General features: G+C 40.9%; 1 long non-coding RNA gene across 2 annotated transcripts in view; it reads left to right on the forward strand.

The window, feature by feature from the left end:
- LOC138350618 (uncharacterized) overlaps positions 1-16,134 on the forward strand; it is a 119,576-nt gene extending 103,442 nt beyond the window's left edge. The window contains exons 3-4 of one of the 2 annotated variants that reach the window (XR_011222162.1): positions 14,805-15,013; positions 15,382-16,134. This is a non-coding gene — a long non-coding RNA (uncharacterized lncRNA). Of the gene's footprint in view, positions 1-14,757; positions 15,014-15,381 lie in introns of both variants that reach the window. The other variant, XR_011222160.1, reaches the window with a different exon arrangement.
- Positions 16,135-25,670: the final 9,536 nt, after the last annotated feature.

A 25,670-nucleotide genomic window follows, 5' to 3' on the forward strand; every position in this document is an offset into this window, starting at 1 on the left:
CAAATGCGAACAAGCCTGAATGGTCCCCAGGACATATGCAACTGAAAACTCACACCCCAGAAGTGACTCGAACCCATACTCCCAGAAGCAACGCAACTGGTATGTACAAGACGCCTTAATCCACTTGACCATCACGACCGGACATAATGAGGTGATAGCCGAGGCTATATGAACCACCCTGATATGAACGCACTTTATATATATATATATATATATATATATATATATATATATATATATATATATATATATATATATATATATATATATATGTCGTACCTTATAGCCAGAACGCACTTCTCAGCCTACTATTCAAGGCCCGATTTGCCTAATAAGCCAAGTTTTCATGAATTAATGTTTTTTCGTCTACCTAACCTACCTAACCTAACCTAACCTAGCTTTTTTTGGCTACCTAACCTAACCTTACCTATAAATATAGGTTAGGTTAGGTTAGGTAGGGTTGGTTAGGTTCGGTCATATATCTACGTTAATTTTAACTCCAATAAAAAAAAATTGACCTCATACATAGAGAAAAGGGTTGCTTTATCATTTCATAAGAAAAAAATTATAGTAAATATATTAATTCAGGAAAACTTGGCTTATTAGGCAAATCGGGCCTTGAATAGTAGGCTGAGAAGTGAGTTCTGGCTACTAGGTACGACATATATATATATATATATATATATATATATATATATATATATATATATATATATATATATATATATATATATATATATATATATATATATATAACTGAAAACTCACACCCCAGAAGTGACTCGAACCCATACTCCCAGAAGCAACGCAACTGGTATGTACAAGACGCCTTAATCCACTTGACCATCACGACCGGACATAATGAGGTGATAGCCGAGGCTATTTGAACCACCACAAATTTGACTCGGGAGTATGGGTTCGAGTCACTTCTGGGGTGTGAGTTTTCAGTTGCATATTGTCCAGGGGACCATTCTGGCTTGTTCGCATTTGTGTTCCTCACGTGTGCCCCTAAGAATGAGGTGATTTGGTAAAATGCTATGCCCAAGATAACTATCCGAGTGCCGGCGGTGGGGTGGTTCAAATAGCCTCGGCTATCACCTCATTATGTCCGGTCGTGATGGTCAAGTGGATTAAGGCGTCTTGTACATACCAGTTGCGTTGCTTCTGGGAGTATGGGTTCGAGTCACTTCTGGGGTGTGAGTTTTCAGTTGCATATTGTCCAGGGGACCATTCTGGCTTGTTCGCATTTGTGTTCCTCACGTGTGCCCCTAAGAATGAGGTGATTTGGTAAAATGCTATGCCCAAGATAACTATCCGAGTGCCGGCGGTGGGGTGGTTCAAATAGCCTCGGCTATCACCTCATTATGTCCGGTCGTGATGGTCAAGTGGATTAAGGCGTCTTGTACATACCAGTTGCGTTGCTTCTGGGAGTATGGGTTCGAGTCACTTCTGGGGTGTGAGTTTTCAGTTGCATATTGTCCAGGGGACCATTCTGGCTTGTTCGCATTTGTGTTCCTCACGTGTGCCCCTAAGAATGAGGTGATTTGGTAAAATGCTATGCCCAAGATAACTATCCGAGTGCCGGCGGTGGGGTGGTTCAAATAGCCTCGGCTATCACCTCATTATGTCCGGTCGTGATGGTCAAGTGGATTAAGGCGTCTTGTACATACCAGTTGCGTTGCTTCTGGGAGTATGGGTTCGAGTCACTTCTGGGGTGTGAGTTTTCAGTTGCATATTGTCCAGGGGACCATTCTGGCTTGTTCGCATTTGTGTTCCTCACGTGTGCCCCTAAGAATGAGGTGATTTGGTAAAATGCTATGCCCAAGATAACTATCCGAGTGCCGGCGGTGGGGTGGTTCAAATAGCCTCGGCTATCACCTCATTATGTCCGGTCGTGATGGTCAAGTGGATTAAGGCGTCTTGTACATACCAGTTGCGTTGCTTCTGGGAGTATGGGTTCGAGTCACTTCTGGGGTGTGAGTTTTCAGTTGCATATTGTCCAGGGGACCATTCTGGCTTGTTCGCATTTGTGTTCCTCACGTGTGCCCCTAAGAATGAGGTGATTTGGTAAAATGCTATGCCCAAGATAACTATCCGAGTGCCGGCGGTGGGGTGGTTCAAATAGCCTCGGCTATCACCTCATTATGTCCGGTCGTGATGGTCAATTGGATTAAGGCGTCTTGTACATACCAGTTGCGTTGCTTCTGGGAGTATGGGTTCGAGTCACTTCTGGGGTGTGAGTTTTCAGTTGCATATTGTCCAGGGGACCATTCTGGCTTGTTCGCATTTGTGTTCCTCACGTGTGCCCCTAAGAATGAGGTGATTTGGTAAAATGCTATGCCCAAGATAACTATCCGAGTGCCGGCGGTGGGGTGGTTCAAATAGCCTCGGCTATCACCTCATTATGTCCGGTCGTGATGGTCAAGTGGATTAAGGCGTCTTGTACATACCAGTTGCGTTGCTTCTGGGAGTATGGGTTCGAGTCACTTCTGGGGTGTGAGTTTTCAGTTGCATATTGTCCAGGGGACCATTCTGGCTTGTTCGCATTTGTGTTCCTCACGTGTGCCCCTAAGAATGAGGTGATTTGGTAAAATGCTATGCCCAAGATAACTATCCGAGTGCCGGCGGTGGGGTGGTTCAAATAGCCTCGGCTATCACCTCATTATGTCCGGTCGTGATGGTCAAGTGGATTAAGGCGTCTTGTACATACCAGTTGCGTTGCTTCTGGGAGTATGGGTTCGAGTCACTTCTGGGGTGTGAGTTTTCAGTTGCATATTGTCCAGGGGACCATTCTGGCTTGTTCGCATTTGTGTTCCTCACGTGTGCCCCTAAGAATGAGGTGATTTGGTAAAATGCTATGCCCAAGATAACTATCCGAGTGCCGGCGGTGGGGTGGTTCAAATAGCCTCGGCTATCACCTCATTATGTCCGGTCGTGATGGTCAAGTGGATTAAGGCGTCTTGTACATACCAGTTGCGTTGCTTCTGGGAGTATGGGTTCGAGTCACTTCTGGGGTGTGAGTTTTCAGTTGCATATTGTCCAGGGGACCATTCTGGCTTGTTCGCATTTGTGTTCCTCACGTGTGCCCCTAAGAATGAGGTGATTTGGTAAAATGCTATGCCCAAGATAACTATCCGAGTGCCGGCGGTGGGGTGGTTCAAATAGCCTCGGCTATCACCTCATTATGTCCGGTCGTGATGGTCAATTGGATTAAGGCGTCTTGTACATACCAGTTGCGTTGCTTCTGGGAGTATGGGTTCGAGTCACTTCTGGGGTGTGAGTTTTCAGTTGCATATTGTCCAGGGGACCATTCTGGCTTGTTCGCATTTGTGTTCCTCACGTGTGCCCCTAAGAATGAGGTGATTTGGTAAAATGCTATGCCCAAGATAACTATCCGAGTGCCGGCGGTGGGGTGGTTCAAATAGCCTCGGCTATCACCTCATTATGTCCGGTCGTGATGGTCAAGTGGATTAAGGCGTCTTGTACATACCAGTTGCGTTGCTTCTGGGAGTATGGGTTCGAGTCACTTCTGGGGTGTGAGTTTTCAGTTGCATATTGTCCAGGGGACCATTCTGGCTTGTTCGCATTTGTGTTCCTCACGTGTGCCCCTAAGAATGAGGTGATTTGGTAAAATGCTATGCCCAAGATAACTATCCGAGTGCCGGCGGTGGGGTGGTTCAAATAGCCTCGGCTATCACCTCATTATGTCCGGTCGTGATGGTCAAGTGGATTAAGGCGTCTTGTACATACCAGTTGCGTTGCTTCTGGGAGTATGGGTTCGAGTCACTTCTGGGGTGTGAGTTTTCAGTTGCATATTGTCCAGGGGACCATTCTGGCTTGTTCGCATTTGTGTTCCTCACGTGTGCCCCTAAGAATGAGGTGATTTGGTAAAATTCTATGCCCAAGATAACTATCCGAGTGCCGGCGGTGGGGTGGTTCAAATAGCCTCGGCTATCACCTCATTATGTCCGGTCGTGATGGTCAAGTGGATTAAGGCGTCTTGTACATACCAGTTGCGTTGCTTCTGGGAGTATGGGTTCGAGTCACTTCTGGGGTGTGAGTTTTCAGTTGCATATTGTCCAGGGGACCATTCTGGCTTGTTCGCATTTGTGTTCCTCACGTGTGCCCCTAAGAATGAGGTGATTTGGTAAAATGCTATGCCCAAGATAACTATCCGAGTGCCGGCGGTGGGGTGGTTCAAATAGCCTCGGCTATCACCTCATTATGTCCGGTCGTGATGGTCAAGTGGATTAAGGCGTCTTGTACATACCAGTTGCGTTGCTTCTGGGAGTATGGGTTCGAGTCACTTCTGGGGTGTGAGTTTTCAGTTGCATATTGTCCAGGGGACCATTCTGGCTTGTTCGCATTTGTGTTCCTCACGTGTGCCCCTAAGAATGAGGTGATTTGGTAAAATGCTATGCCCAAGATAACTATCCGAGTGCCGGCGGTGGGGTGGTTCAAATAGCCTCGGCTATCACCTCATTATGTCCGGTCGTGATGGTCAAGTGGATTAAGGCGTCTTGTACATACCAGTTGCGTTGCTTCTGGGAGTATGGGTTCGAGTCACTTCTGGGGTGTGAGTTTTCAGTTGCATATTGTCCAGGGGACCATTCTGGCTTGTTCGCATATATATATATATATATATATGTCGTACCTAGTAGCCAGAACGCACTTCTCAGCCTACTATGCAAGGCCCGATTTGCCTAATAAGCCAAGTTTTCCTGAATTAATATATTTTCACAAATTTTTTTCTTATGAAATGATAAAGCTACCCATTTCGTTATGTATGAGGTCAATTTTTTTTTATTGGAGTAAAATTAACGTAGATATATGACCGAACCTAACCAACCCCACCTAACCTAACCTAACCTATCTCTATAGGTTAGGTTGGGTTAGGTAGCCGAAAAAGTTAGGTTAGGTTAGGTTGTCAAAAAAATATTATTTCATGAAAACTTGGCTTATTAGGCAAATCGGGCCTTGCATAGTAGGCTGAGAAGTGCGTTCTGGTTACTAGGTACGACATATATATATATATATATATCATGTCATCAGATGACCTCCTGGGGTCATCAAAGCCTCCACCACCAGAACTCTTCCCCACATTCCTAAAGCAGCGCGCCCATTTGCAGCAGGGAAATATACAGACCTTTTAAGGAAAGTAAATGAACGGTCTGCAAATCTTAATGCTACAGCCACCATCAAAGCATGGCATAATTTGCTCCTGTTTGGCAATATTTACTTAGGCGTACCTGCAAGAGGAGGCAAGTCACTAGCCTCATCAGTCACTAGGGCAATAAATAATTTCCCCAGAGCTGACAACTTGATCCCTCATCCCTCCTCAACGCAAAAACCGTCGTGGCAGACCCAAGAGTTCCAATGACAATTTTAAACTAGGAACACAAGTGACCAAAAAAATTGAAGAGGGCAACACAGTAGGGGCAATTAGGTTACTTACCAGCGAAGACACAAACGCAAACAAAATACCACTACCGCCAACTCGCTGAGAGAAAAGCACCCTCCTAGAGTACCGTGGGAACCCACTGCTCAGGACACAAATGTCCCAGACATGGGACCTCTAATCCTCCAAGCGTTCGAGGTATACAAAGCCATCATGTCATTTCCGCCAGGCTCGGCAGGGGGATACACTGGAGTAAGACCTCAGCACCTCAAGGAGATGGTAAACCCAGTTCTCGGAGAAGTTGCCAAGACACTATTGTCAGAGGTCACGAAGTTTGTCAACGACTGCCTCTCTGGGTTGATCCCAGATACAATTAAACCCTTTTTCTTTGGAGCATCCCTTTGTGCCCTCAAGAAGAAAGATGGTGGAGTCAGACCCATTGCCGTGGGTAACACACTTCGGCGCCTTGTTGCTAGGGCAGCTGTCAGAAAAATTAGCATAGACGCTGCGACGATGCTTCGACCCCATCAACTAGGTTTTGGTGTCCCCCATGGCTGTGAAGCAGCAGCTCATGCAGCACGAGTCTATATCAAGCACCTCCCAGAAAATAAGGCATTAATTAAATTAGACTTTAAAAATGCCTTCAACCAGGTAATAAGGGATGTGGTACTGGAAGCAGTTCGAACAAGCTTTCCTTCTCTACTCCCCTTCGTCTCAGCAGGGTACAGTAGGGAATCGACACTGCTGTTTGGGGAACATGAAGTTGTTTCTGCAGAAGGTGTCCAGCAGGGAGACCCACTTGCCCCTTTTCTTTTTTGCATGGCTGTTAAAGAGGTCACAAGCAGGTTGACCAGCGAACTCAACATCTGGTTCCTGGACGATGGCACCCTGGCAGGGACAAAGGAGTCCCTGCTAGAAGATCTACAGTTGGTGAAATCTAAGGGAGAGGAGTTAGGATTCACCCCTAAACCCATTAAATTGTGAAATCATCTCATCTAGCCAATCAACCATAGATGCAGTGCGAATCATATTGCCATGAGCCCAAGTGATCGCTCCCACCAACAGTGTGCTGCTAGGGGCACCTCTGGGCTCGAGCGCCATTGTCCTCTAAGAAAAGCTGAACGACCTGAGGAGGATGGAGGGAAGAATAGGGGCTTTGGACGCCCACGATGCTTTGTACCTACTCACAAGGTGCCTGGCTTTGCCCAGACTGACCTATTTCCTAAGGTGTGCTTCCTCCTTCGACAGCCCAAAATTAACAGAATATGACACACTCCTAAGGTCAATAACCGTGAAAGTGTTAAACCTCTCCCTGCAAGATGACCAATGGGACCAAGCAACGCTCCCAGTTAGACTCTGGGGAATAGGTATTCTCAAGGCGACACAGCTAGCATTGCCGGCATTCTTATCCTCGACCAGTGCAACAGGTGAATTAGTTAAGGAAATACTACCGGAATACCTAAGAGACTCCATTGGGATTCATGATCCCAAATTCGTGGAAGGAGCCGGTCAGTGGGACACTCTTGTCAACTCTCATCCTCGACCGACTTTTCCAAATGACTGCAAACAGTCCAAATGGGATAGCCCCATAGTGGAGAACATCGCCACATCATTGCTGGAGGCAGCTTCCAGGAAGGACAAAGCGCGTCTTCTAGCTGTGCACGCGCCCCATGCCGGGGACTTCCTGTTGGCAGTCCCTAATTCCGCCTTGGGTACCCGCCTGGACCATCGGACCCTAAGTATTGGTGTTGCTCTGCGCCTTGCTGCCCCTATCTCCACCGAGCACCGGTGTATTTGCGGCCATGCACGGGCAGACCAATACGGCAGCCATGGTCTCATCTGTCGTAAGACACAGGGAAAGATTGCCAGACATGAAGCAGTCAATGACATCATCAACAGAAGTTTGGCTTCAGCTGGGTGCCCAGCACAAAGGGAACCTCAGTTGTGCAAGCCTGACAACAGCCAAAAACGCCCAGATGGAGTCACCTTGCAGCCGTGGAGGGAAGGTAAACAGGTCGTGTGGGACTACACGTGTGCATCTACATTGGCTGATACCTATCTACCTTACAGCACAGCTGAGGGAGGCGGGGCGGCCACCTTCAGGGAGACCCAGAAAACTAACAAGTACAGGGACCTGGAACGTTGTTACAGGTTCGTGCCGATAGGCTCCGAGACTCTGGGCGCCTGGGGTAAATGTGCACTTAAGTTCCTGAAGGAGCTTGGCGAGGAACTCATTGGGAAGACTTGAAACCCAAGAGCGGCCAGTTTCATGTTCCAGCGCCTCAGTGTCGCTGTTCAGAGAGGAAATGCGTGCTGTATCTTGGGTACGCACCCGACCCCCGAGGAGCTGGACGAGGTCTTCGAACACTGAGTGGTATATTGTTATATAAGTGTGTGTTCTCTGTAAACTGTAGCATTGCAATAAAATCAAATAAAAAAAAGAAATAACAGGGTTGGTAGGAGAGGAAAATATTAAAGTATTCAGTGAGAATCCACAAGGTCTTCTCTGAACACTATTTATTTTCTTCTTCGAGGATGTGGGTCCCTTTAATTAAACCAGTGATGGTTCCCCTAAAAAAAAAAATATATATATATATATATATATATATGTGTATTTATCTAACTTTATTTGAAAATGTCATTACACAAAAAAAGTTACAATATTGATTACATACAGGGTACAAGGCTGCTTGTCACAAGTTGAATAGCTCCTCCAGCTCCTCAGATGGCGGGCAGGAACCATGGATGCAGTGAGCATTTCCTCTCTGGATTGCCACACTAAGGCGCTGCAAAAGAAAACTGGCAGCTCTGGGGTCTCTAGTTGTTTCGATTAGCTTAGACCCCAACTCCTTTAAAAAGCTAGCAGCACTTTTACCCCAGGCACCAAGTGTCTCTGAGGCAATGGGGACAAAATTGTAGTGGTGCTCAAGGTCTCTGTATTTACGTGACTTGGCCGCTTCCCGGTGATTGGCAGCTCCTCCTGCTTGTGTAGCACTGAAGTCAACATAGGTACTGGCCAAAGTTGAAACGCAAGTGTAGTCCCACACCAACTGTCTACCATTCTTCCAGGGGTTCACCGTAATTCCGTCTGGGCGACCGACAGGCTCATCAGAGTTGCGTCATATATCATCATATATATATATATATATATATATATATATATATATATATATATATATATATATATATATATATATATATATAATATATATATATATATAATATGTATATAATATATATATATATATATATATATATATATATATATATATATATATATATATATATATATATATATATATATATATATGTCGTACCTAGCAGCCAGAACGCACTTCTCAGCCTACTATGCAAGGCCCTATCTGCCTAATAAGTCAAGTTTTCCTTAATTAATATATTTTCTCTAATTTTTTTCTTATGAAATGGTAAAGCTACCCATTTAATTATGTATGAGGTCAATTTTATTTTATTGGAGTTAAAATTAACGTAGATATATGACCGAACCTAACCAACCCTACCTAACCTAACCTAACCGATCTCTATAGGTTAGGTAGCCGAAAAAGTTAGGTTAGGTAGTCGAAAAACAATTATTTCATGAAAACTTGGCTTATTAGGCAAATCGGGCCTTGAATAGTAGGCTGAGAGGTGAGTTCTGGCTACTAGGTACGACATATATATATATATATATATATATATATATATATATATATATATATATATATATATATATATATATATATATATATATATATATATATATATATATATATATATATATATATGTATATATATATATATGTATATATATATATATATATATATATATATATATATATATATATATATATATATATATATATATATATATATATATATATATATATATATGTCGTACCTAATAGCCAGAACGCACTTCTCAGCCTACTATTCAAGGCCCGATTTGCCTAATAAGCCAAGTTTTCATGAATTAATGTTTTTTCGTCTACCTAACCTACCTAACCTAACCTAACCTAGCTTTTTTTGGCTACCTAACCTAACCTTACCTATAAATATAGGTTAGGTTAGGTTAGGTAGGGTTGGTTAGGTTCGGTCATATATCTACGTTAATTTTAACTCCAATAAAAAAAAATTGACCTCATACATAGAGAAAAGGGTTGCTTTATCATTTCATAAGAAAAAAATTATAGTAAATATATTAATTCAGGAAAACTTGGCTTATTAGGCAAATCGGGCCTTGAATAGTAGGCTGAGAAGTGAGTTCTGGCTACTAGGTACGACATATATATATATATATATATATATATATATATATATATATATAAATATATATATATATATATATATATATATATATATATATATATATATATATATATATATATATATATATATATATATATATATATATATATATATATATATATATATATATATATATATATATATATATATATATATATGTCGTACCTAGTAGCCAGAACGCACTTCTCAGCCTACTATGCAAGGCCCGATTTGCCTAATAAGCCAAGTTTTCATGAATTAATTGTTTTTCGACTACCTAACCTACCTAACCTAACCTAACCTAACTTTTTCGGCTACCTAACCTAACCTAACCTATAAAGATAGGTTAGGTTAGGTTAGGTAGGGTTGGTTAGGTTCGGTCAAATATCTACGTTAATTTTAACTCCAATAAAGAAAAATTGACCTCATACATAATGAAAAGGGTAGATTTATCATTTCATAAGAAAAAAATTAGAGAATATATATTAATTCAGGAAAACTTGGCTTATTAGGCAAATCGGGCCTTGAATAGTAGGCCAAAAAGTGCGTTCTGGCTACTAGGTACGACATATATATATATATATATATATATATATATATATATATATATGTCGTACCTAGTAGCCAGAACGCACTTCTCAGCCTACTATGCAAGGCCAAATTTGCCTAATAAGCCAAGTTTTCCTGAATTAATATATTTTCTATAATTTTTTTCTTATGAAATGATAAAGCTACCCATTTCATTATGTATGAGGTCAATTTTTTTTTATTGGAGTTAGAATTAACGTAGATATATGACCGAACCTAACCAACCCTACCTAACCTAACCTAACCTAACCTATCTTTATAGGTTAGGTTAGGTTAGGTAGCTGAAAAAGTTAGGTTAGGTTAGGTAGGTTAGGTAGTCGAAAAACAATTAATTCATGAAAACTTGGCTTATTAGGCAAATCGGGCCTTGCATAGTAGGCTGAAAAGTGTGTTCTGGCTACTAGGTACGACATATATATATATATATATATATATATATATATATATATATATATATATATATGTCGTACCTAGTAGCCAGAACGCACTTTTCAGCCTACTATGCATGGCCCGATTTGCCTAATAAGCCAAGTTTTCCTGAATTAATATATTTTCTCTAATTTTTTTCTTATGAAATGATAAAGCTACCCATTTCATTATGTATAAGATCAATTTTTTTTAATTGGAGTTAAAATTAACGTAGATATTTGACCGAACGTAACCAATCCTACCTAACCTAACCTAACCTATCTTTATAGATTAGGTTAAGTTAGGTAGCCAAAAAAGTTAGGTTAGGTTAGGTAGATTAGGTAGTCGAGAAACAATTAATTCATTAAAACTTGGCTTATTAGGCAAATTCGCCCTTGCATAGTAGGCTGAGAAGTGCGTTCTGGCTACTAGGTACGACATATATATATATATAAATATATATATATATATATATATATATATATATACATATATGGTATATATATATATATACCATATATATATGCCGATGGTCCTGGGGACCATTCAGGCTTGTTTGCATATATATATATATATATATATATATATATATATATATATATATATATATATATATATATATATTAGTATATTTTGGTAGCAGTCTTTCCTGTAGACATATATTATTAAATATGACCGAAAAAGTAAGATTAATTATTCTAACACGAATTTTCTCAATCTTTCGTACATTTCTTTTCACTGTTGGAGGTATTTCAAAAATCAATTCTCCAAAATTCATTTATATTTCTAGTCTGACGCGACACGAGCGCGTTTCGTAAAACTTATTACATTTTCAAAGACTTTAGTTTACAAATACACAACTGAATAGAACTTACACATCTTCGATTTTGTTTATATCTACATTTGAGTGAGGTGGATGGGGTGAGGTGGCATTAATAGGGTATTAATTTCATCAACACAAGACAGAACAAGAGGTGGCATTAATAGGGTATTAATTTCATCAACACAAGACAGAACACGAAACAATGGGTATTGAAATGGAAGTGATTGTAGAAAGCCTATTGGTCTATATTTCTTGATGCTTCTATATTGGAGCGGAGTCTTGAGGTGGGTAGAATATAGTTGTGCATTAATTGGCTGTTGATTGCTGGTGTTGACTTCTTAATGTGTAGTGCCTCGCAAACGTCAAGCCGCCTGCTATCGCTGTATCTATCGATGATTTCTGTGTTGTTTACTAGGATTTCTCTGGCGATGGTTTGGTTGTGGGAAGAGATTATATGTTCCTTAATGGAGCCCTGTTGTTTATGCATCGTTAAACGCCTAGAAAGAGATGTTGTTGTCTTGCCTATATACTGGGTTTTTTGGAGCTTACAGTCCCCAAATGGGCATTTGAAGGCATAGACGACGTTGGTCTCTTTTAAATCGTTCTCCTTTGTGTCTGGAGAGTTTCTCATGAGTAGGCTGGCCGTTTTTCTGGTTTTATAGTAAATCGTCAGTTGTATCCTCTGATTTTTGTCTGTACGGATAACGTTTCTATTAACAATATCTTTCAGGACCCTTTCCTCTGTTTTATGAGCTGTGGAAAAGAAGTTCCTGTAAAATATATTTTGGAGAATTGATTTTTGAATTACCTCCAACAGTGAAAAGAAATGTACGAAAGATTGAGAAGATTCTTGTTAGAATTATTAATCTTACTTTTTCGGTCATATTTAATAACACATATGTTTTACAGATACTTCTTTTCCACAGCTCATAAAACAGAGGAAATCGTCCTGAAAGATATTGTTAATAGAAACGTTATCCCTACAGACAAAAATCAGAGGATACAACTGACGATTTACTATAAAACCAGAAAAATGGCCAGCCTACTCATGAGAAACTCTCCAGACACAAAGCAGAACGCTTTAAAAGAGACCAACGTCGTCTATGCCTTCAAATGCCCACTTGGGGATTGTAAGCTCCAAAAAACCCAGAATATAGGCAAGACAACAACATCTCTTTCTAGGCGTTTAACGATGCATAAGCAACAGAGCTCCATTAAGGAACATATAATCTCTTCCCACAACCAAACCATCGCCAGAGAAATCCTAGTAAACAACACAGAAATCATCGATAGATACAGCGATAGCAGACGGCTTGACGTTTGCGAGGCACTACACATTAAAAAGTCAACACCAGCAATCAACAGCCAATTAATGCACAACTATATTCTACCCACCTCAAGACTCCGCTCCAATATAGAAGCATCAAGAAATATGGACCAATAGGCTTTCTACAATCACTTCTATTCAATACCCATTGTTTCGTGTTCTGTCTTGTGTTGATGAAATTAATACCCTATTAAATACCACCTCACCCCATCCACCTCACTCAAATGTAGATATAAACAAATCGGAGATGTGTAAGTTCTATTCAGTTGTGTATGTGTAACTAAAGTCTTTGAAAATGTAATAAGTTTTACGAAACGCGCTCAAGTGTCGCGTCAGACTAGAAGTAAAAATGAATTTTGGAGAATTGATTTTTGAATTACCACCAACAGTGAAAAGAAATGTACGAAAGATTGAGAAAATTCGTGTTAGAATTATTAATCTTACTTTTTCGGTCATATTTAATAATATATGTCTACAGGAAAGACTGCTACCAAAATATACTTAATATATATATATATATATATATATATATATATATATATATATATATATATATATATATATATATATATATATATATATATATATATATAAATATTAGGATTACAACATTGGTTACATTGGTTACATGCCGGGTACAAGGCTTTTCGTCACAGGTTGTCAAGCTCCTCCAGCTCCTCAGATGGCGGGCTGGAACCATGGATGCAGCTAGCATTTCCTCTCTGGTTTGCCCCATTATGGCGCTGAAAGAGGAAACTGGCGGCTCTAGGGTCTCTAGTGGTTTCAATTAGCTTGGAACCCAGCTCCTTCAAAAAACTAACAGCACTTATACCCCAGGCACCAAGTGTCTCGGAGGCAATGGGGACAAAATTGTAGTGGTGCTCAACGTCTCTGTATTTACTCGACTTGGCTGCTTCAGGGTGATTGGCAGCACCTACTACCTCTGCAGCACTGAAGGTAACATAGGTGTTGGCTAAAGTTGAAACGTAAGTGTAGTCCCATACCAACTGTCTACCATTCTTCCAGGGGTTCACCGTGATCCCATCTGGGCGACCGACAGGCTCATCATAGTTGCAGGACATTAGGTAACGGGTCTCTCTCTCTCTGCTGGACAACCGGCTGTAGTAAGGATTATTTTAATAATGGCATTAACCTCGCCGTGTCTTGCATGCCATCCTCCTGTCCTTTGGCAGAGAAGGCCATGCCGTCCGTACCTGTCGGCTACTGCCTCACCACAAATACATCTGTATTTGGTGTGGATTGGGCAGCGAGCCGGAGAGCCACAGCAATTCGGAGGGCCTGCGGTGTGAGACGGGTGCCGGTTGATATGATATATCTGAATATTTATTTAATATGATATGATACAAGACGCTAGAGCTTGCGCCCTCTTTGGATCCCGCAGGTCACTTAGGATGGACCATGACGCTAAGCCGGATGAGGGAGCATTTTTATTGGCTGGGAATGGACGCTGATGTGAGGAGACATTGCAAGGCCTGTTTCCCGTGCCAAAGGGCGGGGAAGAACGTCCTTGCAATACCAAAGGATGTGATTATAAAGTGTTAATGAACTTAACCACATACTTAGAGTGGACGATAATTAGCGAGTGAATTATTTAGACAAGACTCCAGAGCTGTTGAACTCTAGTCTCATTTTGGCCATATAAATATATTCCAAGATGCGAGGGTCTAAGTGGTTACAATAGAAAGCCACTCGTTGTGAATGTGAGTGTGGCTCCTAGCTGAAATATTAAATACAACCATTTATGGTGTTACAACGTGTAGTTGAAGAACACATGTCGCTGAAGAACACATGTCCCTAAAGGACTCATGTCGCTAAAGAAACCTTTTCACTAAAGCTCTCTTCAACATCTTCTTAAATTTCATGCTATAAAATCAGCAGTAAATATGACATCGCCTTCTTGTTCTATCGCAGAAACTCAGTAGCTTGGGCAGTGAATGTACAGTAGTGCACGTCTACAGGTATTACCCTGGAAGCTCCGACCAGCATGGATATGGCCGCCCTGTCTTCTCTCCCATACGAAGGTGATCAGCTTCCCTGACCATCCACCGTGACCTCACAGATGACGACCCCGACCTTGTATGGTGTTGTGATCTGATAAGTCAATTATGTCCTCACTCCAGATGTGGGCACTATGATGACCTGACCTTCCTGGGTACTCTTCTCACCAGTACGTATAAATTTTGATGCATTTCCGGAACAACCAGAGTTCCTTGAAGCTCTTCTTTGGCCTCTAGTATCATTATTATTATTGTATTAGTATACTTTGTTGAGGTGCGTCTAGTATAATTCTGGGCACTGATTACCCAACATTGCCTTTGACTAAACAAGTTATTATGAGTCCTGATTAACCCAGGTCAATTTTAGCACACTGGTTTGGATTAATGCAAGCTATAATGCTTATATACTTCAAATTAACCAGACGTGCTGCTCATCTCAGCAAAATATTAATTAATCCATATTGTATTTCTCTGATATAAGTTGCTATTTAGATGTGACATAGCCAGGTTTAGCCTTCACGTCTCCTGATGCTTGCAGGCGAGGGTATTGAGACACTGATTCGAGAACTTCACGAGAGGAACGTCAGCGCTGGCAACCCCTGGACCATGTTCTCAGCGCCACAGGGTCAACCCGGCACCACCCAGGCCCTGGCCGCCTCGCTACGCCTCTCCGGTCTCTATGTCTTCTAGGGCCTGCAGGACCAAGTCGCAAGATGATCAAACATTTGGTTCCTGTTAAAATATCTATGAGACAAAAGGCTCTTATCTATAATCACAGACTTGTTAACATTTACCATTGTTGCTATCTGTTTAGTGCAGTTGTGCTTAGGTATTTCTGATGCTGTATATTGTGAAAAATGTATTGAATAATTAGTTATAAACTCAGGATTACTTCCCAAAATCAAGAACTGGCCAACGAAGTTAATCTTTTCCTACATGAAACTAAGCTCTCTTCAGTTCAAAGTTTAAAACCTGAATTCCATTGAAAACACTAGAAAATAGGAGAGGGAAAAAATAAGGGAAAAGCGCCAAGCCCTTACAACTACATAGCACTGGATTTGGGATGGGACGGGGGAGGGGGGAAGGAATGTTGCCCAACCTCTTGGACGGTCGGGGATTGAACGCCGACCTGCATGAAGCGAGACTGTCGCTCTACCGTCCAGCCCAAGTGGTTGGTTAAAAAAAATATGAAGGAGATATTATTTGTCAGCTTTTAAAACCCACTTAATGCCTTGCTATTGCAACAAACTGTCTCCCAAGATGAATCAGACCAATAAAAACTCCTAGCTGTTGTCATTATTTCCTCACGAAATTTTCCCTTGAAACCAAATGAGCGGACCGTGTCAACTCGTGGTTAAGGAACTACGGGAGCAGCTGAATTACAAACTTCAAGCAAGCAGGTGAAAACAAAGCAGCACACAGAAGAGGTACCAAAGTATCTACTGAAAACATTAGGAAAATTCGTGTCCAATTACATAGTTGTTCGTGAAGATTAGACCTTATCAGAGCTTTTGGGTCTGGAAAACTCACTGTTTTCGTGAAAAACTGATTTACCAGGAATAGGCAGAATCTTTCCTTTCAACTGCGTCAAGTTTGTAAGTATTCCAATATGTTAATCAAAGATTGCTTTGTCAGAGGTGGTAAAATACCAGTGAGGAAGACCGACACTGGAAAAAACTATGAAATAGCCAATGCAGCCCATCCACTGTAGATAATGCAAGTACTTGCCTGTAAAGTTGCCGCCCATTTGGATGGGTGTGGAGCAAGATTAGTAACTGGGTAACTGATTCACCATAGATATAATGCCTTTTATACAGACTTGCCAGCCTCATCTTGAATCACATGATATAAATGGGCTAGTGATATATGAATTTGTACTCCCCTAGTTGTACTCACCTAGTTGTGCTTACGGGGGTTGAGCTCTGGCTCTTTGGTCCCGCCTCTCAACCGTCAATCAACAGGTGTACAGGTTCCTGAGCCTATTGGGCTCTATCATATCTACACTTGAAACTGTGTTTGGAGTCAGCCTCCACCACATTACTTCCTAATGCATTCCATTTGTCAACCACTCTGACACTAAACAATTTCTTTCTAATATCTCTGTGGCTCATTTGGGCACTCAGTTTCCACCTGTGTCCCCTAGTGCGTGTGCCCCTTGTGTTAAATAGCCTGCCTTTATCAACCCTGTCGATTCCCTTGAGAATCTTGAATGTGGTGATCATGTCCCCCCCCCTAATTCTTCTGTCTTCCAACGAAGTGAGGTTTAATTCCCGTAGTCTCTCCTCGTAGCTCATACCTCTCAGCTTGGGTACTAGTCTGGTGGCAAACCTTTGAACCTTTTCCAGTTTAGTCTTATGCTTAACTAGATATGGACTCCATACTGGAGCCGCATACTCCAGGATTGGTCTGACATATGTGGTATATAATGTTCTGAAAGATTCCTTACACATGTTTCTAAAGTCCGTTCTTATGTTAGCCAACCTGGCATATGCTGCTGATGTTATCCTCTTGATATGAGCTTCAGGGGACAGGTCTGGCGTGATATCAACCCCCAGGTCTTTCTCTCTCTCTGACTCTTGAAGTATTTCATCTCCCAAATGATACTTTGTATCTGGTCTCCTGCTTCCTACTCCTATCTTCATTACATTATATTTGCTTGGATTAAACTCTAACAACCATTTGTTCGACCATTCCTGCAGCTTGTCCAGGTCTTCTTGAAGCCTCAAGCTGTCCTCCTCTGTCTTAATCCTTCTCATAATTTTGGCGTCGTCAGCAAACATTGAGAGGAATGAGTCTATACCCTCTGGGAGATCATTTACGTATATCAGAAACAGGATAGATCCAAGCACAGAGCCCTGTGCGACTCCACTGGTGACTTCACGCCATTCTGAGGTGTCACCCCTCACTGTAACTCTCTGCTTCCTATTGCTTAGGTACTCCCTTATCCACTGGAGCGCCCTACCAGTTACTCCTGCCTGTTTCTCCAGCTTATGTATCAACCTTTTATGGGGTACTGTGTCAAAGGCTTTCCGACAGTCCAAAAAAATGCAGTCCGCCCATCCTTCTCTTTCTTGCTTAATCTTTGTCACCTGATCTTAGAATTTTATCAAGCTTGTAAGGCAAGATTTACCCTCCCTGAACCCATGTTGATGGGTTGTCACGAAGTCTCTTCTCTCCAGATGTGTTACTAGGTTTTTTCTCACAATCTTCTTCATCACCTTGCATGGTATACAAGTTAAGGACACTGGCCTGTAGTTCAGTGCCTCTTGTCTGTCACCCTTTTTGTATATTGGTACTACATTAGCAGTCTTCCATATTTCTGGTAGGTCTCCCGTCTCCAGTGACGGGAGACCTACACTATGGAGAGTGGCAAGAAAAGTGCTCCTGCACACTTTTTCAGTACGTGTATGTGTATGTATGACATACTTTCAGTATGTCCCTTTGTGTATGTGTATGTATGTTTGTATGTATGTATGTATGTATGTATATACATATATATGCACGTATAAAAGTATGTAATATTTAAAAATTGTGTAACTAGATTTAGAAGAGTGTTACTTGCTTAGCTGAATGAACACTGGAGTTCAGTTGGTGAACCCACTATCTACCTCTGTAAGCCCACTGTGGGTTATCAGCTGGACAACCAGTAGGTGATCGACCCATAACTCAGGAATACTTTCTAACTCAAGGCTTTCTTAATCTTAACTAGAAATATAGCCGCACCACAGCTATGCTTTTTGCCATTTAAGGGGCCCGTTGTACGAGGAGTATTTTTCCAAGTATGAATAATAGTGAAAATTCTAAACAGATCTCCCGTTATTTGGCATTAGCGTCGTGAAAATTTATTCCCAATATGTTAAAAAATGGATTTTTTATTGGATTTTTTTAATAAATGCGTCCGCGATTGGCAGTAACCCGTACTGATAATAACCATAACACCTCCTATTTACTAGTAATTAGGGATAAGGAGATGCATGCACCTGTCTGACTCACAAACAAGACAAGTAGTAGAAAGGTCTACAAATTGTATATGCAGCTGGTGCCACCTGGAGGACCAGATGTCACACACCATAATGAGTTATTATGTTATTATGCTGTATTTTATTATATATTATATAAATACATTGCCCAATGGCAATATTTCTTATGTCCCTCTGTACGAAAAGATGAAAACCTATTTTTTTCTCCTCTCCTGGGCAGAAGTTGTGACTTTTATTTCTTTTTGATCGATTTATTTACAGATTTCAAACTCTATTCTCTTTGTGTAATTAGATTGTATTGATGAATAAGGACCAGATGAGTTCCTTATCACTTATATATGGGCAATAAAGTTACTGCAATATATATGTTTCCTTAAAGAACATAAGAATGAAGGTAACTGCAGAAGGCTTACTGGCCCATACGAGGCAGCTCCTATTTATATCCACCCAATCTCATTCATGTATATGTCTAACCTACTGTTAGACACTTAAGGGGCCCAGTGTCTGTTTTACAGTTATCACTAACGTATCCCTATATTTAGTTTTTTGGTGGATTATTTTTTCTTGACATCATATCAACACATGTTGACCTACAACTTTCATATATTCGAGTGCGAGTGTCAATAAATGTTTATTAAAACATACAAGAAAATTCATTAATTAGAGCTACCCATATTCATTGTCAATATCTTCAACTTCAATTATCTCTAAAACACGAATTTCAAATTTAAGACTTTACTAAAAAATTCAGTTTCTGACCGATTCTCACCATTTTTACCTACTATGTGCAGAGTTCTTAGTTCTAATGTTTCCATATCATCGTTTAGTCATAAAATCGTAACTTTTGGAATTATAAATATTTTGCGTATAAATTTGGCAGACATTTGGAAGGCCACATTCAAAAAATGTTTTAGAGTAAACTATACTCTTAAACAATAATTTTCGGCAAGGAACATGAACGTTATATGCCATTCTGGGACCATAATGAATAAAATATCAATTGTTCTCATTAAAAGATATCAGTTAGTAATTTGAAGTTGTGAAATTTGCTGTTTTTCATTTGTTTTCTTTCCATTGTATAATGTTGATCCATTAGGAAAAGTTGGAGCATTTACCATGAAGATGCACAACACAAATTGAGTGTGTTTGAGGACGTTTTGGTGCACGTGCACCGGGCCCCTTAGAGGTATTTAATTTTTTTTAATATCATTGTCTATTTTAATATATTGTCAATTATTTAATTGTCTATTACATTTTTTATATTTATGTTTTTGCTCGTGTTTTCTTTGTTCACTACTTTTATTGTCCATTACTTTTGTTGTCCATTACTTTTATTGCCCATTTCTTTTATTGTTCATTACTTTTATTGTCCATTACATTTTTGTTCATTATTTTTATTATCCTGCGAGATATTTATCATATAAATATCCTAGTCAACAACGATATTTATCATATAAATATCCTAGGCAGGTCCTAGTCAACAACGGCTTCTTAAACGGTTTTGTTAAAGACGTCAAAAAAAGAAAGGTGAAACGCCATGCAACCTCTGAAGAGTCAACAAACACAACACATGTACCCCCTATTAGACTATTTTACAGGAACTTTTCGACGGCTCATAAAACGGAGGAAAGGGTCCAGAAAGATATTGTTGATAGGAACGTTATCCCTACAGACAAAAATCAGAAAATACAAATGACAATTTACTATGAAACCAAAAAAACGGTCAATCTACTCATGAAAAACTCCCAGCAGAACGCCTTGAAGGAAACCAACGTCGTCTATGCCGTTTAATGCCCACTTGGGGACTGCAAGCCCCAAAGAACTCAGTATATAGGCAAGACAACGTCTCTTTCCAGGCGACTAACACTGCATAAACAACAGGGCTCCATCAAGGAACATATAATCTCTTCTCACAACCAGACCATCACCAGAGAAACCTTAACAAACAACACAGAAATCATCGATAGGTACAGCGATAGCAGACGGCTATCGCAAAGTGCCTATATTTCCTCTGATACAGCTGTCATATTAGGATTACTCCCCTTATTGTGAGTGCCCTTTGACAGGTGTAATTGAAGGGGAAGAAGAAGAAGCAGAATTAACACACGTTACCTAGTACACCAGTACATGTGTTGATGCCACAAGGACTTTTCATCCGTGTTCATACTTGTAGTCTAAGCCAAAATCAGCCATATAAGATAAGGCCTCCCCATTTAATTACTAATATGTGTAGTCTAATACTGTAGTGAATGTCTACAATCAATAATTTTGATTGCTAGACTATGTATATAAATCATAAACCCCCAGAATGTGAATGGAAGCGATCTGTGGGACATATAAATCATACAGTCCAATATAAACATCATACAGTTTACTACCGAAATGAATAAATTAACGTAAAAATAAATTCATAAATAAATTACTATAAAGTTTAATGTAAATTAATAAATTCCTATATAAATATCACTGGTCTGTTTCCCCGAACCAGGTGTGAGGACCTCTCCTGTTGCTGCGGGAGAGACTCATGGGGGGAACGTTTCTCTCACCGTGGGAGGACATTTGCTGTGCGAGATTCACTCCAAACTAAAAACGTACCAGGAAGTTGCGAATCTTGTTTAGTAATTCCTGGCAGGAACATTTACAGGGGTTGAGAAGATTATTTACCACTTTCACAAATGCTAACCTTACTGTAAAACCACGGAAATGTAATTTCGCAGAGGGGGAACAATTGTCTATCTGGGGCACGAGGTTGGGGCAGGTAAGGCAATGCCTTTACAGGACAAGATTAGTGATATTGTTAATTACCTTATCTTGACTAACAAAAAGCAGGTACAGTGCTTCTTGGGGATGAGTGCCTACGACCGAAGATACTGCACAAACTTTTATGTTATATCTTCACCTTTAACAGATTTGTTGCAGAAAAGGGTTAAATATAAATGGACTACCCATGGCCAAGATGCCTTTGATAACTTAAAAAGTATCTTGTCCTCATCCCCAGTTCTCGCTAGCCCTCAGTTATATAAACCTTTCATGATGTACATAGATGCTTCCGACTTGCGTGCAGAAGCCGTCTTACTCCTAGTTGGACCTGATGGAGTGGAGCATCCCATGTATTATTTTTCAAAGAAGTTTAATAAGGCGGAAAGAAATTATTCTGTAGTAGAAAAAGAGGCCTATGGTCTTGACTTAGCATGTAAGAAATTTGAGAATTACCTGCAGGGAAATAAAGTTGATATCTTTTTTGGATCATAACCAATTGGTGTTTATAAATAAGATGAAACTTAAAAATAAGAATATCCTACGGTGGTCACTGTTTTTACAGGAATGTAATCTCCATGTCCAACATACTCCTGGAAAATTTAATGTTCTGCTGATGCCTTGTCCCGGTGTTTTCCTTCAGAAGTCCCCGAGAGTTAAGGGACCACCCCGAGATATCCTGACTTTGCATGCCTGTGCTTCTGTTGATGTACTTTGGCAGTAAACAGTGCTAGACTAATATGAGTAGAGAAGTTACTATTATAGATGTGTTCCATCCTTATTGAACTTTATTGTTCAGGGTGTTGATATGCATTTTTTTGTGTCGTCGTTGTTCATTGTATGCCTCTACATATTTATATTTCTGGGAAAATTTTGGTGGTGGTCTATTATATTATGTACTACTATGCCTTCACCTGGTGTTTAATTCTTCTTCTTGATAGTAGGTGCAGTTTGCATGAAGGGTTTGTCCTCTCGATGACTGCACCAGTACAGGTGTTGGTAGACGCCTTTATGTTGAGGATGAGAAAAGCTTCAAAAATACTTGTTGCGTTGTGATGTAGACAGAGGAGCGGCGACTAAAACAGGTGTACGTTAGAGGGAGACTTGCCGCACCGTAGGGCGGTGTGTTGTGTTTATGGCGTCAGCTGATCCTTGGTGCTGCTACGAGGCATTTGTTTTCTGTGTTCAGCTGTTGGTGGCGCCAGGTATAAATGTGGCGCGGGTCAGATGTGACCCAATTTGTTGGTCGACTGGAGATATTTAGCCAGTGCTTTGACTATTTGGTATTTTTCCTATAACGAGTGGTCACCTCCTCCTAATAAATGCTCGATGGTAAAGGGTATTTTCATGTCGCTATCCATGACAGCTATTAGAATGTGTTCACCTACAATGTACATATTTCTTAGTGATGGAGGGATGTTATGATCCAGCATATACCAGTTATGCCTGGTATACATTGTGGTCATTCCTTAAGGTCAATGTACAGTCAATATATATTGATTTTGCTATATCTTGCATTATGTCCTCATATTCCTGGGTATGCTATCATGTTATACATGTCATATTATACGATATTATGTAGACTATGTTATTAGTATATATTTATTTATATTGATAGGATGTTAAGTGAGTCGGGCCGGCCGGCGAGGCTACTGTATCCCCCCCCCCCCCCCCCACACACACACCCATCTACAGCTCAGAGGATGGGTGTGGACCACACACCCATCCTCTGAACTTTAGTTGACCCCATGTCTATCCTGTGTGAGACAGAGGATCCCCATACCTATCCCATGAGTTGTAATGGATTCCATACCCATCCTGTGGATTTAATTATGGTCCTTATGCCCATCTCGTATCTGGAAATGGACACCATACCGTTCCCGTTGACGGTAATGGACCTCACACTTATCCTGTGAGCGGTAGGAGACTCTAATGGTAGATTGCACGGAGTAAGATTGGAGAAGACCTTAAGGATATTCTGATTTTTTTTTTAGAATATGGGGAAGGTGTTTCACGGTAAATTATAATAAAATGTATAATGAACAATTATAATAAAAATTCAAATTAAAAAATAATCACAGTGAGATGAAAGTGGAATATAAAAATGATGGTATAGGATAATTAATAAACTAAACTAAATCCATCCTGTCGGCAGTGATGGAACCCCATACCCATCCTGTGGGCGGTAGTGGACTCCCCATACTCCATGCAATGAGCAGTAATGGACCCCATACCCATCCTGTGGGCGGTAGTGGACTCCCCATACTCCATGCAATGAGCAGTAATGGACCCCATTCCTATCCTGTGGGCGGTAGTGGACCCCAAACGCCATGCAATGAGCAGTAATAGACCCCATACCCATCCTGTGGGCTGTAGTAAACCCCATACATATCCAGTGGGCGGTAGTGGACCCCATACACATCGTGTGATTAGCAGTGGACACCATATCTATCATGTTTGCAGTAGTGTACCCATAGTCATTCAAAGGTCACATCGTTTTCTATTTTCGTTCCAACAAACCGAATGTTTGGCACAAGAATCATTATAATTTATTTATTTTATTTATATATACAAGAGTTCTTACATTCTTGTACAGCCACTAACTAGCACGCGTCGCATTTCGGGCAGGTCCTTAATCCTATGTTCCCCGGAATTCGACCCGCCAAATCGTTTAACAACCAGGTTCCCATTTTACTGTTGGGTAAACAGAGACTAAAGTCAAGGATTGACGCCCAGTAAATCTTTCCCGGCTAGGATACGAACCCAGGACAAAACGCTCGTGAAACGCCAGGCGAGTGTCTTAACCACGAGTGAGAGTGAGAGGCAATGATGAACCAGCTAGACTCGAATTGATATTCACACCGAATGAGTCAGAAATAAGGGAAGTCAAAGTTGAAGCCCCCCATAGGAATGAGTGACCACAGTGTATTGACCTTTGGGTACTTCGTGGAGGTAGGGGTAACCTATCTAAGGATGGGATCGGAGGGAAAAAGACTGAATTACCGAAGAGGAAAATATGACGAGATGAGGAACTTCCTCAGGGGAATACCATGGGAAACAGAACTTAGAGACAAGAATGTGCAGGTCATGATGGATTTTGACACCCAGAAGTGCCAGGAAGCTGCAGACAGGTTTATCCCCGTCCAAAAGGAGAAAAACGAAAAAAAAACATGGTTCAACCAGGAATGTAAGGTAGCGAAACAACTGAGTAAAAGAACATGGAGAAACTACAGAAATAACAGAACACCAAAGAGCAGGGAGAGATACCAGAGGGCCAGAAATGAGTACCTCAGAGTGAGAAAGGAAGCAGAGGGCAGTTTGAAAATGACATTACGAGTAAAGCCAAGACCCAACCAAAGCTGCTCCACAGCCACATCAAGAGGAAAACAGCAGTGAAGGAACAAGTGATGAAGCTGCAAAAAGGGGAGAACAGATACACAGGGACTGACAAGGAGGTGTGTGAAGAACTCAACAAGAGATTCCAGGAGGTCTTCACAATAGAACAAGGAGAAGCCCCTGCACTAAATGAGGAGGTGGCAAACCAAGCAACCTTGGAGGAATTTGACCTCACCAGTGATGAGGTCAAAAGGTGTCTGCTGGAGCTGGATGTGACAAAGGCTGTTGATCCTGACCGATTCTCACCATGGATACTAAAGGAAGGTGCAGAAGCACTAATTGTGCTACTCTGTATGGTGTATAACAGGTCACTGGAGACAGGAGACTTACCAGAAAGTTGGAAGACAGCTAACGTGGTCCCAATATCTTGAGGTTATCTTGAGATGATTTCGGGGATTTTTAGTGTCCCCGCGGCCCGGTCCTCGACCAGGCTTCCACCCCCAGGAAGCATAGATTAGAATATTTCAAACCACATCTGCAAATTTGTAAATGCTTTTTAATATCGAAAAATTGCAAGACCTTTCTCGTGGTGCATAACAATCCACGTCCCAACTACCAAATTAACAACATTATCTCGCAGCAGATTGATGAAGAAAAGGACCTTGGAATCAGAACCCACCATTCACTGAAAGTTGCACAACAAGTGGAAGCGGCAGTAAACAAAACTAACAAAATCCTTAGAATAATCAAGCAT

The sequence above is a fragment of the Procambarus clarkii genome, chromosome 46 (assembly GCF_040958095.1).
Source record: "Procambarus clarkii isolate CNS0578487 chromosome 46, FALCON_Pclarkii_2.0, whole genome shotgun sequence".
Lineage (NCBI taxonomy): Eukaryota > Metazoa > Arthropoda > Malacostraca > Decapoda > Cambaridae > Procambarus > Procambarus clarkii.